Below are 15,810 nucleotides of genomic sequence, written 5' to 3'. Positions count from 1 at the left end.
TTACTTTTAGGGATATTTTCATTAGTTTTTATGTTAAATTCACATTTTTCGACTTTACTATGAGTTTGTGTGTTTTTCTGTGATTTCAGGTATTTTCTGGCTGAAATTGAGGGACTTGAGCAAAAATCAAATTCAGAGGTAGAAGAAGGACTGCTGATGCTGTTGGATTCTGACCTCCCTGCACTCAAAGTTGATTTTCTGGAGCTACAGAACTCAAAATGGCGCGCTTCGAATTGCGTTGGAAAGTAGACATCCAGGACTTTCCAGAAATATATAATAATCCATACTTTGGCCGAGTTTAGATGACACAAAAGGGCGTTGAACGCCAGTTCTACGCTGTAGTCTGGAGTTAAACGCCAGAAACACGTCACAAGCCAGAGTTGAACGCCAGAAACACGCTACAAACTGGCGTTCAACTCCAAGAATGACCTCTCCACGTGTAAACTTCAAGCTCAGCCCAAGCACATACCAAGTGGGCCCTGGAATTGGATTTATGCATCAATTACTTACTTCTATAAACCCTAGTAACTAGTTTAGTATAAATAGGACTTTTTACTATTGTATTTGACATCTTTGGATCATCTAATGATTTTTTAGTTCATCTTTGGATCATATTGATCATGTTTGGGGGCTGGCCATTCGGCCATGCCTGGACCATTATCACTTATGTATTTTCAAACGGTAGAGTTTCTGCACTCCATAGATTAAGGTGTGGAGCTCTGCTGTTTCTCATGATTTAATGCAAAGTACTACTGTTTTTCTATTCAATTCAACTTGTTCCGCTTCTAAGATATCCATTCGTTCCCATGAACATGATGAATGTGATGATTATGTGACGCTCATCATCATTCTCACTCATGAACGCGTGCCTGACAAACACTTCCGTTCTACATGCAAACAAGCTAGAATGAATATCTCTTAGATATCTAATACAGGGGACCGAGTCCGAGATATTAGAATCTTCGTGGTATAAGTTAGAACCCATGGATGGCCATTCCTGAGATCCGGAAAGTCTAAACTTTATCTGTGGTATTCTGAGTAGGATCTGGGAAGGGATGGCTGTGACGAACTTCAAACTCGCGAGTGCTGAGCGTAGTGACAGACGCAAAAGGATAGTAAATCCTATTCCAGTATGATCGAGAACCTCCAGATGATTAGCCATGCCGTGACAGAGCATTTGGACCATTTTCACAGAGAGGATGGGATGTAGCCATTGACAACGGTGATGCCCTTACATAAAGCTTGCCATGGAAAGGAGTAAGACTGATTGGATGAAGACAGCGGGAAAGCAGAGGTTCAAAGGAACGAAAGCATCTCTATACGCTTATCTGAAATTCTCACTAATGATATACATAAGTATCTTTATCTTTATTTTCTGTTATTTATTGTTATTTTCGAAAACTCCATAACCATTTGATATCCACCTGACTGAGATTTACAAGGTGACCATAGCTTGCTTCATACCAACAATCTCCGTGGGATCGACCCTTACTCACGTAAGGTTTTATTACTTGGACGACCCAGTGCACTTGCTGGTTAGTTGTGCGAAGTTGTGAAGTTATGTTTGGACCATGGTATTGTGCACCAGTTTGTTGGCGCCATTGCCAGGGAGAGAATGAACAACAAATTTTACAACCTGAGTAACAATTTCGCATTATCAGTGCTTCCTCCTTATTGACTTGCTCTCTTCTAAGTGCATTGAGTCCACTTTGCTTTATACGTGCTAATTAGATACTCATTGAACATGACTTGCTCTTTGTTATGGATGCTTGAGATTATTCTTCTCATGCCATATTGCATGCTTTACCCCCTCTTGCATCCCATGCCAAGTGTTGTGACCCATGCCTCTATGATCATTTTGTGGCACACTTCTTTCGGGCACTACTTCTCACTTGTATGTTTTTGTTGAGATGATTCTTTGGGTTTAATGCTTTCCTTTTTCCCTTCCTTTTTCAGGATGGCCACCAAGAAAGGCAAGGAGAAAGCTTCAAGGAAACCAGCCGTAAAGAGGGCACCTCAAAAGTCAAACTCTAAGGCGCACTCTTCATTAGGAGCCAAACCCCTATCTAAGAAGGCGAAAGCACCTGCTCCTATTGATGAAAATGAGAAGAGCAAACCGGCAAAGGATTCTTCAAGATTCCCCAACCGCTTTTGTGAACTTGTGTTCCCCGCCATGGTTGAGAGGGACTATCATGTTGGGCATCTACTCGCTCCGCCGGACAAGGTTGCTCCTTATATTCTACCCCGCATTGAATGGCGAGGATGGGAGTTCCTCCTGAGAAAACCACAAGAGGTAAACCTCTCGTGGGTGGTAGAGTTCTACACTAACTACCATCTTCCCTCTCTTCAATTGGTATACGTGCGCCGGAAGCAAGTCTCAGTTTCAGAAGAGGCTATTCAGCAAGTGCTTGATGTCTTACCAGTACCAAGTGACATGGATGGCTACCAAGAAGTCTTACGTCAGCAAGAAGAGTATAGATTTGATTGGGACTCGATCCTCCGAGTCATTACTGAACCAGAGACATTTTGGACCCATGGTCAACTCTGAATGAGGCCCAAGTGCATTGACGCATGATTCCTCACCGTAGAAGCTAGAGCTTGGGCCCAGATCCTATCCCACTATGTGCTACCTAGCACCCACAAGTCGTCCTTCACGGCAGATCTTGCTTTGCTTGTTTGGTGTGTTCTCACGGAGAGACCGGTGAACATTCCGCTTCTTGTCAAGCAAGCGATGGGACAAGTCCACGCCCGGGGTAATTTGCCATTTCCAGCATTGGTTTCTAATTTAGTTGCTGCTGCGGATGTTCCTTGGGAATCCATGGACACGAAGGCTATCATTCTGGCTAAGGGCGATGTGGTCCCAAGCGGAAAATACTTACATCTTCCTATGAACAACCCAAGCCTTGACATAGCCCTCCTATCTACTATCCCTTCCACCTCATCGTCACCACCACGGCAAAGATCCACCCATCAAAGGATAGAAGATCTACACCAGAAGATTGATAGATATGAGTGGCGCAACCAACGCCGATACACTTACATCTTGAAGCTTCTGCGTTGTGTTACCCCTAGCATGGAGGAATCCGAAATATTCACATCCACCTCAAACCCAAGTGATGGGAGCTCGGATGAAGGGGATAGTGAAGGTTCTGGTCCCGACCGTCCTTTGGGCATTGTTGGTAGCACGGAGGACCGTGCTAAATTCTAAGTGTGGGGAGGTCGTTCGACCGATCTCCATGGGTAACAATCTCTTTCTTTCAACACCCATGGATTTATCTTTTGCTTAGTAGTTAGTCTTGCTTGTAAATACCCTTTGCATGATAGTTAGTCTCTATAGAGTTACTTGGTCAAAATAATGACTTCTTCCCTAAGAAACTATAATTTCAGGGTACTTAGTGCGTGATAGAAGTTAACCAATTAAGAGATTTCAATTAAGAGAACAGCGTTGCACGTATAGCTCCTAACCGGCTAAGATCTGCCTCACCAATTTAAAAAGGGTTGTCACAAATTTTAGAAATAAAATACTGGGAGTATGAGTCCCTGGTCGTCTCCCAACGAGTTGTAGGAAATAGTGCTAATTTATTAATCAGAAAGGTCCCAGAAAGTTGAGTTTGATAATGAGCAATTAAAATAATTGTGAATTAAGGCAATAAAAATAAACTAAGAATAATTATTGATTCTTTGAATAAAAGGCCTTGACTGGGGGAATAATTAAGTGGAACTTCTATCCTTGTGAGAATCTTCTCAAGTGTGGTGTAAAAAGGTTGCTGTTCTCACTCGATTTCCCCTTACTAAGTAAGGAAAGGTATGCTGATTGAACTAACTCTTACCCTCAGGTCCTAGCCCTCTCCCTTGGGGAGGTCTAGTGTTAGTAGGTATGGAATTAGCCAACAACGTCCAGTTTAACCAAGCACTTGAGCATTCCAACTCAAGTATCACCTCTTAATCAACCCCCATGTTAAGTAGAAATTCTACTCCATTGACATGAAATTAATAATCATAAAAATATGAGAAGACATAATTAATTAAAATAAAATGGAGAATTAAAATCAATTAAATAAAAATAACTTCATATATTAATAAATCCAAAATGTAACATACTTAATTGAATAGAGTCAATGAGTAACTAATTAAAAATAAAGGAATAAGGAAACAAACTAAAGTAATGTCTTCAACGGAGGTAATGGCTTTCAGCATCCCAAAAATCCAAGCAAAAGCATAAACTATCAATGTAATGCAACTCTAAAAACTCAGATCTAAAACTAAGTGTAATCCTAATGTGATGAATCTCAATGTGTGTGGATGCCTTCTGAGCCTCTGCATGTTCCCTAGGTTTAATCTGTATTTTTGGGCCAAAAACTGGGTCAAAAAGTGGCCCGAAATCGCCCCTAGCATATTCTATTATTTTTCCAGATCGCGCATGTCACGCGTACACGTCGTCCACGCGTTCGCGTCATTCAGCTTTTTCCTTGCCACCCGTTCGCGTCAGGCACGCGTCCGCGTTAGGCGTGCAGACTCCAATCCACGCGTTTGCGTCAGGCACGCGTCTGCGTCGCTGCAAATTCTTCACTTTGCGCGTTCACGTGGGCCATGCGCTAACGTAATTGCTCGCTGGTCATCTCCTTAGTTTCTTGTGTTCCTTCCATTTTTTTCAAGCCTCCCCTCCAATTTCCAAGTCATTCATGCCCTATGAAGCCTGAAACACTTAACACACAAATCACGGCATCGAATGTGATAAAGGAGAATTAAAGTACATAATTAAAAGTCTCTAGAAAGCAAGTTTTCCACCATGGATTGATTTTTGGAAGGAATTGTAAATACATGCTTGTCATATGAATAAGTGGGTAAAGAATTGATAAAACCAAACAATTAAACACAATATAAATCATAAAATAATGGTTTATCAACCTCCCCACACTTGAACATTAGCATGTCCTCATGCTTAGTTGAAGGAGATAAAATAAATGAGTAGGGACATGTGAAACTCATTAAATGCAATGCAACCTATATATATATATATATATATATATATATATATATATATATATATGTGAATACAACTATATGCTTCTTGTCTACTTGGTTAAAAGTAAACAAGCTCTTCAAGACAAATATAAATTAGATTTCACTAACTCAATTCATATAGTAAATACAGGTAACATTGTAAGAAGATAGCTTATGAAAGTAGGGAACATAGAATTAAGCACTGAACCCTTACTGATGGTGTATATGCACTCTAATCACTCAGGTGTATAGGGTAATCACTCTACTCTTCTCTAGTCATGCTTTCTAAAAATTGTTCTTCACCTAACCAATCAACAATATTTAACATACTAATGCAAACATCATGAGGTCTGTTTTAAGGTTGTAATGAGGCTAAGGTAAGGGTAAGGGTATATGTATATGGCTAAGTGAGATTTATAATTTGAATCTTTAATTAACCTAAGCTTTCACCTAACATACATACACTCTATATAACTCTAGAATCATGCCTAGCTACCCATAATCTTCACTTTTGCATTACATACTCATGTATCAATTTTTCTTTAATTTTATCACATATGCATTGATTTTTCATTAGCTTAACATTGGGGTAATTTTATCCCCTTATTTATTTACTTGTTTATTATAAAATTAATTTTTTTTTGTAAAATAAAAATAGCTTATCAATGCACATGGATTTTAAATTTTCATAGTTTCACATGAGTAGGTACCCAAATTCCTACTATTTTATCATGACACATTCCCTTATTAACCCTTGTTCCCACATTTTTCCCATACTTAATTAACACACCATTCCTATCTTAAGCTAACCAAAGATTTAATTGGGATATTTAATTGTTTTTCCGCTTAAGGATAGTAATGTGGTAAAATATAGAACAAATGGGATTTAAAAGGCTCAAAGTGGCTGACAAAGGTAATTTAAAGGGTAGGCTTATTTGGGATAAGTGAGCTAAGCAAATAATGGCCTCAATCATACGCATGCATATAACATATTAAACATTGGACATATAGGATGAAACAAAATAAAGATCACAATCATAGAGAAGCAAAAACACAAGAATAAAATAATTATGGTTAAATAATGTAACCATGTAATAAGCTCAAATCTCTCAGGTTGTGTATTCTTAGCTTTTTAAACTATGTTCCAAATACAACTTCAAACAAGTTTACACAAAGGTTTTGATTTAAATTATTGAAATTTTTCAAAAAGTAGGGTCTTAGAAGAAACTCATTATTTTCAATCAAGTAGAACATGCATGTGAATAACTTATTTCTATGCAATCTATCCTATTCTACAAAAGAAAAATTAACTAAATATCCTATTTTACTAATGTTTAAGGAAAAGAAATTACCTCTGAAAGTCAGGTACTGACTGACCTCCCCACACTTAAGGCTTTGCACCGTCCTCGGTGCCATCTGTCAGGAACAGAAGGGGGCTGGTAGCAGCATCTCCACCATCGGGATCATCATGGCTCCTTGTGCTGGTAAATGAAGTGGACTCCAAGTTGTTTGGGTCTTTGTAGTTTCCCATAAGTAGCTACTTGAGGTATGTGAATCAGCGCTTGTTACGGTGCTCTCTTAGCTTTGCTTTGTGTTCCTGCCAATCTAACCTTTCAAGTATCTGATGGAGCAGTTGGTTTGTTGTAGGTGCTTGTGGTGTTGAAGGAGGAATGTTTTTAGCCAGTTTTGTAGGCTGACTCGTAGTGGCTGCTGATGGTCTGATATATTTCCCGTTAGGGACATACTGATCATCCCGTGGGAGTATGGCTTTGGTGTCCCCAGCTTTGCAGGAGACTCTGGCTGCCGAGACGAGATCTGAAACCAAGGCGGGAAAAGGTAAGTTGCTCGCAATTTGTACGTGTCCCATTGCATTCCAGATGTGTCTTGGTAAATTTAGGTGCTGGTCTGTAAGGATACACCAGAGTAAAATAGCCATGTCTGCAGTAAAGGAGGACTTGTGAGTGCTCGGAAAGATATAATGGGACATGATCTGTGCCCATACTCGAGCCTCTAAGGTAAGTGCTGAAGCCGATATCCCTTTTGGTCGGGATCAATGGTATCCGTAGATCCATCTGCTGCCAGGTTGTGCTATAACGCTGAGAACAGTGTCCCAGTCAAATTGGTGTGTCTGGCGCTTGAGTGAGACTTCTTGGAATGCGTCCAATCGTTCTGGAGCAGGGGGGAAGATCTAAAGCTTGTTGAATGGCCTCTTCAGTTATGGGGACTTGCTTCTGACGGATATAGACAGACTACATGGTTGCCATGTGAAATTTGGAGTAGAATTCTACTACCCATGAGAGATTAACCTGCCGTAGCTGTCTCCATAGGAATCCCATTGTCTTCGTTTAATTTGCGGCTCAACAAATTCAGCAATGCGGGATGGGAGGATGAGAAGGTATTCATTGTTGTAATTCCTCTCTGCCAGGATGTGGAACATCTGCTCACAATAGCGGTTAGAAAACCGCGCAGTATCCTTTGTTGGAAAGGCTTTTTCTTTTTCATCGACCTTGATGATCCTCTTAATTCTTTTTGTTGAGGGCTTTACTGCTGTTGAAGATGGCTCTGCCACTAATGCTCTTTTAGTTCCTCTCCTTGCTGGTGGATTGGAAATAGCTTTCTCTTTTCCTTTCTTGGTGGCCATCCTGAAAAAGGGAAGAGGTAAGTACATGTAAAGTTAAGGGTTCGAGCAAAGGAGCGAATATTATGAGTGGTAATAAATGCATGGTAAGGAGGGATATCGTTAACACATGGTCTAGACTACATGTGAAAAGGTCATCAAAGGTAAGATAGTAAATGAATATGATGACAATTAAATGTAAGATGTTTATTGGCATGCCGGCAAAGGCATGAGTAGCATAGAACAAGCATTCAATGTCCAAGTTAGATTACCTCATCATTCAAACTAACAATCTGTTTGTATTGACAATTATATTTTAATCAATAAAATATAAAAGGGGTTTTGTGAAAAGCAGGCATTAAAATAGTGGAATAGAATAAATTAGAATAATTTACAATGCCATACGGGAATTTTCACAAACACATAGCATGCATGTTGAATGTGTTATTGGAAGTAATAAATTTGAACATGCAAGCAACCCTTATGAAGAGTAATATATAATTGTCAAACAAAGCCATGATAATCCACAAGCAAAATATGGAAAATAAAGACTGAGATAAATTTTCAACACCAATAAAAAGAGATAAAAAGAAAGAAAAATAAGGGAAAATATAGATTATGAAGGTGAAAAGAAAAAAATATAAAACAAAAATAAAATTGATAGGGGAAAGTAAAAAGTAAAGAAAGAAAGAAAAGAACCTTGATGATGGGTGTGAAAAATAAAGGAGGAGAATGTAAAAAGTGAGAATGAGTAGAGGAAGAAGGAAGGGGGAAGAAATAAATAACAAAGGAAAAGAAAAATAAGGATTTGGGAGAAGAAAAGATAAGATATTTTGGCTGAGCTGGGTATTCTGTGCGCTGCATGCGACGCAGACGCGTGGGTCACGAGGTCGCATGGCATGTGAATGTGTCAAGTGACGCGGACGCGTGGGTCATACGGTCGTGTGACTTGAATTGTGCGAATGGCGCGAGAGCAGCCGTGCGTTCACGCGACTCTCTGTTTAAAACTATTTTTGCCAAATTTTGAAGGTGACGCGATCGCGTGGTTGACGCGATCGCGTGAATGGTGATATTTTGAAAATGATGCGGCCGCATGGGGAACGCGGTTGCGTGATGAGGCTGGTGCTTCTATCTTGGTTCCAGCCCAGCTCCATCACAACATGCTGCCATACACCAATTTACGTCGAATTTTTAGGGTCACGCGTTCGCGTGGGTGACGCAAATGCGTGGGAGGCCTATTTTCCAAATGACGTGGCTGCGTGGGTGACACGGACGCGTGGGCATGTTTGTTCCTAAGGCACGCCTCCAGCCACGCTTTCGCGTGACTCGCTATTCACTCTTCTTTTTTTCCTATTGCACCTGTGACGCAGACGCGTCAGCGACGCTGCCGCGTCGCATGCTTCTCTTTTTTTTTTTTTAATAATATGAAACATGCTCATGCAAACTATATGCAGCTTTATGCAGGGATGATAAGAAGAGTCATTAACATCATAAAAATAAAGTAAAACTAAAACTAAGACTGAAACGGAACGATCATACCATGGTGGGTTGTCTCCCACCTAGCACTTTGCTTTTACGTCCTTAAGTTGGACGCTCGTTAGGCTCATTCAACTTCTCTTGGTGGATCCTCCAAGAGGAAGATCTCTAGTTCCTTTTGATTCTTCGTCTTCTCACCATGGTAAAGCTTTAGGCGATGTCCATTAACCTTAAGAAATTTGGAGTTAACAGGATAACGCAGGTGGAAAACTCCATATGGCTCTACCTTTTCTACTCTGTATAGACCTTCCCATCTTGACCTCAATTTACCTGGCATGAGCCTCAGTCTGGAGTTATATAGTAGAACTAACTCCCCTGGTCTGAATTCTTTCTTTTTTATGTGCTTGTCATGGACAGCCTTCATTTTCTCCTTGTAACGCCTGGAGTTGTCATATGCTTCTAGGCAAAGGTTCTCTAGTTCTGCTAGTTGCAGCTTTCTTTCAGTACCAGCTTTTGTAAGATTTATGTTGCACTCCGTCACAGCCCAGAAAGCCTTGTGTTCCACCTCTACGGGGAGGTGGCAAGCATTTCCGTATACTAAGCGGAAGGGGCTCATCCCAATGGGTGTCTTGTACGCTGTTCTATATGCCCCAGAGTGCATCTTGTAGCCTGGCACTCCAGTCATTCCTATGAGGTTTTACTATCTTCTCCAGAATACGTTTAATCTCTCTGTTAGAGACTTCTGCTTGCCTATTGGTCTGGGGATGATAAGCTGTTGCTACTTTGTGAATTATCCCATGCTTTTTCAGTAGTCCCGTTAATCTTCTGTTACAAAAATGGGTGCCTTGATCGCTCACGATCGCTCGTGGTGATCCAAAGCGACAGATAATATGGTTTCTAACAAAGGAAACAACAGTGTTAGCATCATTAGTACGGGTAGGAATTGCTTCCACTCATTTAGAAATATAATCTACAGCTAACAGTATATAAAAGTAACCATTAGAATTTGGAAATGGACCCATGAATTCAATGCCCCAAACATCAAAAATTTCACAGAAAATCATATGCTGTTGAGGCATCTCATCTCTCTTGGATATATTACCAAGCCTTTGGCATGAGAAACAAGATTTATAAAATTTAGCAGCGTCTTTAAAAAGAGAAGGCCACCAGAATCCACAGTCTAGAATTTTTCTAGCCGTTCTTTGAGGGCCAAAATATCCTCCACACTCAGATGAGTGGCAGGCCTCTAAAACAGACTGGAATTCTGATTGAGGAACACACCGTCTAATTACCTAGTCAGTACCACACCTCCATAAATATGGATCATCCCATATATAATATTTGGACTCGCTTTTTAGCTTGTCTCTTTGGTGCTTAGTAAAGTTTGGAGGAAAAGTGTGGCTAACTAGGTAATTAGCTACAGGTGCATACCAAGGAACTACTTCAGATACTGCCTGTAAGTTATCAAATGGGAAATTATCATTTATAGAAGTGGAGTCACCCTTAATGCGCTCAAGGCGACTCAGGTGGTCTGCCACTAAATTCTGGTTACCACTCCTATCCTTAATTTCTAAATCAAATTCTTGTAACAGCAGTATCCAACGTATTAGCCTTGGTTTGGACTCCTTTTTAGCTAATAAATATTTCAGAGCTGCATGGTCTGAGTACACTACTACCTTAGTACCAAGTAAGTAGGCTCGGAATTTATCCAGAGCAAAAACAATAGCGAGAAGCTCTTTTTCAGTAGTAGTATAATTAGACTGAGCAGCATCTAAAGTCTTAGATGCATAAGCAATTACAAAAGGATTCTTACCTTCGCGCTGAGTCAGCGCTGCTCCTACTGCATGGTTGGAAGCATCACACATGATTTTAAATGGCTGGCTCCAATCTGGTCCTCTCACAATTGGGGCTTGAGTCAGGGCGGTCTTCAGCTTATCAAACGCTTGCCTACAGCTTTTACTGAACTCGAACTCAATTTCCTTCTGCAGCAACCTGGATAAAGGTAATGCTACCTTACTGAAGTCCTTAATAAATCTCCTGTAGAAACCTGCGTGGCCAAGGAATGAACGGACTTTCCTCACGGAGGAGGGGTAAGGTAAACTAGAAATAACATCCACCTTTGCTAGATCTACAGAAATGCCAGTATTAGATATAACATGTCCTAGTACAATTCCTTGTTTGACCATAAAGTGACATTTTTCAAAATTTAATACAAGGTTTGTACTAACATATCTGTCTAACACTCTAGATAAACTATCTAAGCAAAGGCTGAATGAATCACCATATATGCTAAAATCATCAATAAAAACCTCCATACAGTTCTTAATAAGATCAGAGAAAAGACTCATCATGCATCTTTGGAAAGTAGCTGGTGCATTACATAAGCCAAAGGGCATTCTCTTATAAGCATAAGTCCCAAAAGGACATGTAAAAGTAGTTTTTTCTTGATCTTCAGGAGCTACATGAATTTGAAAGTATCCTGTATAACCATCAAAAAAACAATAATGAGATTTACCTGACAGGCGATCAAGCATTTGATCAATGAATGGCAAGGGGTAATGGTCCTTGCGAGTGGCTTGGTTGAGACACCTATAGTCAATGCAAACTCTCCATGAGTTCTGTACTCTAGTTTTCAGAAGCTCTCCATGCTCATTCTTTATTGTTGTGACTCCAGACTTTTTGGGCACTACTTATACTGGGCTGACCTATTCACTATCTGAAATCGGGTAAATAATATCTGCTTCAAGTAGGCTGGTCACTTCCTTCTTGACAACTTCTAAGATGGTGGGATTCAATCTTCTTTGAAGCTGACGGACAGGCTTTGCTCCCACTTCTAAGAATATTCTGTGTTCATAAAACTTGAGGACTGATGCCTACTATATCCGGCAAGCTCCATCCAATTGCTTTCTTATGTTTTCTCAGTACTCTGAGTAGTTGCTCTTCTTGTTGAGAAGTGAGTTCCCTTGCAATGATGACTGGGAACTTCTGCTTGTCCTCAAGGTAAGCATACTTGAGGTGTAGAGGAAGGGACTTTAATTCTAATTTCTGCTCATAGCTAGGTTCTGGATCATTCGGGGCCGGTGATAATGGTAAAGTCTTTTCATTGTTTTCCGAAAATGTCCCCACACTTGGACCTTGCTCCATATACTTCTCCTCTAATTCTTCCTGGTGAACTTCAGCTACAGTTTCATCAATAATGTCGCATTGGAAGATAGAATGATCTTCTGGAGGATGCTTCATAAGTTCATTTAAATTGAAACTCACTGTTCTGCCATCTATCTCAAAGGAGTAAGTTCCTGAGAATGCATCCAGCTTGAACTTTGAAGTCTTCAGGAATGGTCTTCCAAGCAGGATTGATGATGGTCTTCCAAGCAGGATTTCTAGTATGTAGAAATCAATGGGAAATGTAAGCCCCTTAATGCTCACTAGTACATCTTCAGCAATTCCAACTACTATGATAATGCTTTTATCTGCTAACACAAAACGAGCTGCCGACCTTTTTAAGGGAGGGAGCCTCAAAGTATCATATATAGACAAAGGCATTATGCTAACACATGCTCCTAAATCGCACATACAGTCAGAAAATATCACACCTCCAATGGTACAGCTAACCATACATGGACCTGGATCACTACATTTTTCAGGTATATTTCCCATTAAAGTAGATATAGAACTACCTAAAGGAATAGTTTCTAATTCATTAATTTTATCTTTATGTATGCACAAATCTTTTAGAAACTTTGCGTATTTAGGTACCTGTTGAATAACATCAAAAAGGGGAACAGTTACCTCGACCTTTTTGAATATTTCTACCATTTTGGGGTTAAGTTCCATTTGTTTTCTGGGCTTCCTTGCAAGTTCTGGAAATGGAATAGGAGGGGCGCAAATTTCACCTTCAGCATCTGGTGCACGAAATCGTGATCGTTCATTCCTTGGTAACGGCACTGAAAACTTAATACGCACGTTCATAATCTTAGTTCTTTGTCACAACTTCGCACAACTAACCAGCAAGTGCACTGGGTCCTCTAAGTAATAAACCTTACGTGAGTAAGGGTCGATCCCACGGAGATTGTCGGCTTGAAGCAAGCTATGGTCACCTTGTAAATCTCAGTCAGGCGGATTCAAATGGTTATGGATTTTTAATAATTAAAAGATAAATAAAACGTTAAATAGGATAGAGATACTTATGTAATTCATTGGTGAGAGTTTCAGATAAGCGTATAGAGATGCTTTTGTTCCTCCTGAATCTCTGCTTTCCTACTACCTTCATCCAATCCTTCATACTCCTTTCTATGGCAAGCTTTATGTAGGGCATCACCGTTGTCAATGGCTACTTCCCGTCCTCTCAGTGAAAATGGTCCAAAATGCGCTGTCACCGCACGGCTAATCATCTGTCGGTTCTCGATCATACAGGAATAGGATTCAGTAATCCTTTTGCGTCTGTCACTACCACCAGCACTCGCGAGTTTGATGCTCATCACAGCCATCCCTTCCCAGATCCTACTCGGAATACCACAGACAAGGTTTAGACTTTCCGGATCTTAAGAATGGCCACCAATAATTCTAGCCTATACCACGAAGACTCTGATCGTAGATCAGGAGGCTAAGAGATATGCATTCAAGCTTGTTTGCATGTAGAACGGAAGTGTTTGTCAGGCACGCGTTCATAAGTGAGAATGATGATGAGCGTCACATAATCATCACATTCATCATGTTCTTGTGTGCGAATGAATATCTTAGAGAAGAAATAGGCTTGAATTGAATAGAAAAACAATAGTACTTTGCATTAATTCATGAGGAACAGCAGAGCTCCACACCTTAATCTATGGTGTGTAGAAACTCTACCATTGAAAATACATAAGTGATGAAGGTCTAGGCATGACCGAATGACCAGCCTCCATAAAGGTCTAAGATAGCATAAGGCTTATTAAAGATATAAATACAATAGTAAAAAGTCCTATTTATACTAAACTAATTACTAGGGTTTACAGAAATGAGTAAATGATGCAGAAATCCACTTCCAGGCCTACTTGGTGTGTGCTTGGGCTGAGCATTGAAGATTTCACGTGTAGAGGTCTTCCATGGAGTTAAACGCCAGTTTGTAACCTGTTTCTGGCGTTTAACTCTGCTTTGCAACCTGTTTTTGGCGTTTAACTCCAGAATAGGGCAGAAAGCTGGCATTGAACGCCAGTTTGCGATATCTAAACTCGAAAAAAAGTATGGACTATTATATATTGCTGGAAAGTCCTGGATGTCTACTTTCCAACGCAATTGAGAGAGCACCATTTGGACTCCTGTAGCTCCAGAAAAAATTCACTTTGGGTGCAGGGAGGTCAGAATCCACCAACAGCATCTGCAGTCCTTCTTCAACCTCTGAATTAGATTTTTGCTCAAGTCCCTCAATTTCAGCCAGAAATTACCTAAAATCACAGAAAAATGCACAAACTCATAGTAAAGTCCAGAAATATGAATTTTATTTAAAAACTAATAAAAATATACTAAAAACTAACTAAATCATACTAAAAACTATGTAAAAACACTGCCAAAAAGCGTATAAATATCCGCTCATCACAACACCAAACTTAAATGGTTGCTTGTCCCCAAGCAACTGAAAATCAAATAGGATAAAAAGAAGAGAATATACTATAAATTCTAAAATATCAATGAAACTTAGCTCCAATCAAATGAGCGGTACTAATAGATTTTTGCCTCTTGAATAGTTTTGGCATCTCACTTTATCCATTGAAGTTCAGAATGATTGGCATCTATAGGAACTTAGAATTTAGATAGTGTTATTGATTCTCCTGGTTCATTATGTTGATTCTTGAACAAAACTACTTTATGAGTCTTGGCCGTGGCCCTAAGCACTTTGCTTTTCAGTATTACCACCGGATACATAAATGCCACAGACACATAACTTGGTGAACCTTTTCAGATTATGACTCAGCTTTGCTAGAATCCCCAATTAGAGGTGTCCAGGGTTCTTAAGCACACTCTTTTTTTGCTTTGGACCTTGACTTTAACCGCTCAGTCTCAAGTTTTCACTTGACACCTTCACGCCACAAGCACATGATTAGGGACAGCTTGGTTTAGCCGCTTAGGCCAGGATTTTATTCCTTTAGGCCCTCCTATCCACTGATGCTCAAAGCCTTGGATCCTTTTTATTACCCTTGCCTTTTGGTTTTAAGGGCTATTGGCTTTTTGCTCTTGCCTTTTGTTTTAAAGAGCTTTTGGCTTTTTTTGCTTGCTTTTTCTTTTTCTTTCTTTTTTTTCGCCATTTTTCTTTTCTATTCTCTTTTTTTTTCGCAAGCTTTTGTATTCACTGCTTTTTCTTGCTTCAAGAATCAATTTTATGATTTTTTAGATTATCAATAACATTTTTCTTTTTCATCATTCTTTCAAGAGCCAACATATTTAACATTCATAAACAACAAATTCAAAAAGCATATGCACTGTTCAAGCATTCATTCAGAAAACAAAAAGTATTGTCACCACATCAAAATAATTAAACTAATCTCAAGGATGAATTCGAAACCATGTACTTCTTGTTCTTTTGTTTTTAGAACAGTTTTCAATTAAGAGAGGTGATGGATTCATAGGACATTCATAGCTTTAAGACATAGACACTTAAACACTAATGATCATGTAATAAAGACACAAACATAAATAAACATGAAGCATAGTAAACGAAAAATAGGAAAATAAGAACAAGG

Source organism: Arachis hypogaea, chromosome 14 (genome assembly GCF_003086295.3).
Source record: "Arachis hypogaea cultivar Tifrunner chromosome 14, arahy.Tifrunner.gnm2.J5K5, whole genome shotgun sequence".
Taxonomy (NCBI): domain Eukaryota; kingdom Viridiplantae; phylum Streptophyta; class Magnoliopsida; order Fabales; family Fabaceae; genus Arachis; species Arachis hypogaea.
The sequence above is the reverse complement of the archived record's forward strand: the minus strand, read 5'-3'. Positions refer to the sequence as shown.